Source organism: Manis pentadactyla, chromosome 18 (genome assembly GCF_030020395.1).
Source record: "Manis pentadactyla isolate mManPen7 chromosome 18, mManPen7.hap1, whole genome shotgun sequence".
NCBI classification, from domain to species: Eukaryota; Metazoa; Chordata; class Mammalia; order Pholidota; family Manidae; genus Manis; species Manis pentadactyla.
In genome coordinates, this window is record NC_080036.1 from 13,072,198 (window position 1) to 13,074,576 (window position 2,379).

Sequence of the window (2,379 nt, forward strand, 5' to 3'; positions counted from 1 at the left end):
ATTGCAAAAATTCTCAAAAAAGTTAGCAACTGAATCTATCACTTTGTAAAAAGAATTATACATCATTATCTAATCAGATTTGTTCCAGGAATACAAAGCTGATACAATTTTAAATCAATCAGTGAAATCCATTATATCAACAAGCTAAAGGAGAAAAAGATCATATGATCTTATCATTTCATGCAGAAAATGCATTTGACAAAATCTAACATTCATCATTGAACAAATCTCTCAGCAAGTTAAGAACTGAGAGGCATTGTCTGAACTTGATAAAGAGCATTTACAAAAACAAACAAAAAACAACTACAGCTATCATACTTAATGCTTCTCCCCCTTCCTTAAGACTTGGAACAGGAGGACAAAGACGTCAGCATTCAACCACTCATATTTAACGTAGTACTGAAAGTTTTAGCCATTTAATAAGGCAAGGAAAAGAAATAGCAAACATCCATGTGAAGGGAATGAATATGTAAGCTGTAGGCTATGAGAAAATATTTGCAAATACTACAATCAAAGGTTTGCTAGCTAGGATATATAAACTCAACTGTAAAAAACAGAGGGAGTCGCCTCCCTCTGCCCCGGGCAGTGAGCGCTCTGTCCGCCCGCCGGCAGCTGCCCCGCGACTGGGGGAGCGAGCGCCGAGCCGAGCGTGCGGGAGGCGGGTCGTCTCTCCAGCCCTGCCAGGACGCGGAGCGCGCCGAGCCTGCGGACAGTGGGGCGACGGGACCCAGCCTGTGCGGCCCCTGCCGGCCGGCCGCACGCGAGGAGCAACAAATGCTACAGTGCTCCCTGCTCATTTTTTCTCATGAATTCCGGTGATCGATTTGAACCATTCCCGACATGGGGGTATGAGGAAAACAGTGAGAGCGAGTTAACCGAAGACAGAGTAAGCTCCGCCAATCAAGGCAGCCGTCTTCAAAAACTACCCGCTGTGTTCGTCTCAGAAGATGCCTCGGGGTATCTGACCAGTACCCGGTTGGCTGTTTTCACCCCCTCGGCCTGCCCTGGCGTGTTTGCAGCGAGCCTTCCTCTAAACGTCCCGGCCCCCGCTGTGTTCGTCCTGGGAACGCAGGCCAGGAAGCCTGCCGTGGTGTACATGTTCCACCTGGCCATGGCGGGCGTGCTCTGTGTGTCTGTGCTCCCGTTTAAGATCAGCTATTACTTTTCTGGAAGCGACTGGAAATGTGGGTCTGAAGTGTGTCGCTTCGTCGCCGCAGCGTTTTACTGTAACGTGTCCGCCTCCACCACGCCCATGACAGTCATAAGCACTGACCGGTTTCTGGCTGTGGTGCGCCCCACGCAGGCCCTCTCCTGGCGCCCCCTGGGGAGGGCTTCCTTCACCCGCCTGGCTGGCTGGGGCCGTCGCGGGGGCGGTGCCCCTTCTCCTCAAGGAGCAAACCACCCAGGTGCTGGGGCTCAACATAACCACCTGTCACGATGTGCTCAAGGAAACCCTTTTGGAAGGCTGTCATGCGTATTACTTCTCGGCCTTCTCCGCTGCCTTCTTTTTTCTGCCGTTGATCATTTCTACAGTCTGTTATGTGTCTATCATCTGCTGTCTTAGCTCTTCCACAGTCGCCAACCAGAGCGAGAAGTCCCGGGCTGTGTTCTTGTCGGCTGCTGTTTTCTGCATCTTCATTTGCTTTGGACCCACAAACGTCCTTCTGATTCTGCGTTACTCATTCCTTTCTCATATTTCCACGACAGAGGCTGCCTGCTTTGCCTCCCTCCTCTGTGTCTGTCAGCAGCATAAGCTGCTGCATTGATCCCTTGATTTACTATTTTGTTTCCTCTGAGTACCGGAGGTACCTCTACAGCATTCTGTGCTGCAAAGAAAGTTCTGATCCCAGCAGTTATAACAGCAGTGGTCAGCTAATGGCAAGAAAAATGGATACCTGCTCTAGGAACCTGAATAACAGTATATACAAAAAGCTGTTAATAGGAAAAGAGATTGCCGGTGAATTAAAAAAGAAAAGGTGGAAAGCAAAAAAACCTGAGGATTCTGTTAGTCCCTGTCAAAAAAGTATTCACTATGCCATCTAAAATACCAAATGTATGATTTGCATGCCTCCTTCTTATAAGAGCCACTAAGCATATATATTTGCTACTTAGGAAGAGATAACAGGAATAGAAAACAATGTTATTCCAAGAGAGTATTTCCAATGCTACAATAATAACTGAATGTCACTTTTTAATATATTTAGGCGACTTACTACATCTGTGTGTGTGTATATGTATACACACAGTTGTATCATTTGCAGTAAAATATAGAATAAGCACTTTGAAACCCTGCTTTTTTTTTTGGTCCAGATATATTCTCATTCTCTGATTTAATATGCAAAGTTTAGGTTGGTTGAGTTTAGCCCTGAACATCTGAAG

General features: G+C 46.7%; 1 pseudogene; it reads left to right on the forward strand.

Annotated features, from left to right (window-relative positions):
• The first annotated feature begins 624 nt into the window (after window positions 1–624).
• Window positions 625–2,043, forward strand: LOC118908778 (proteinase-activated receptor 1-like; annotated as a pseudogene).
• Window positions 2,044–2,379: the final 336 nt, after the last annotated feature.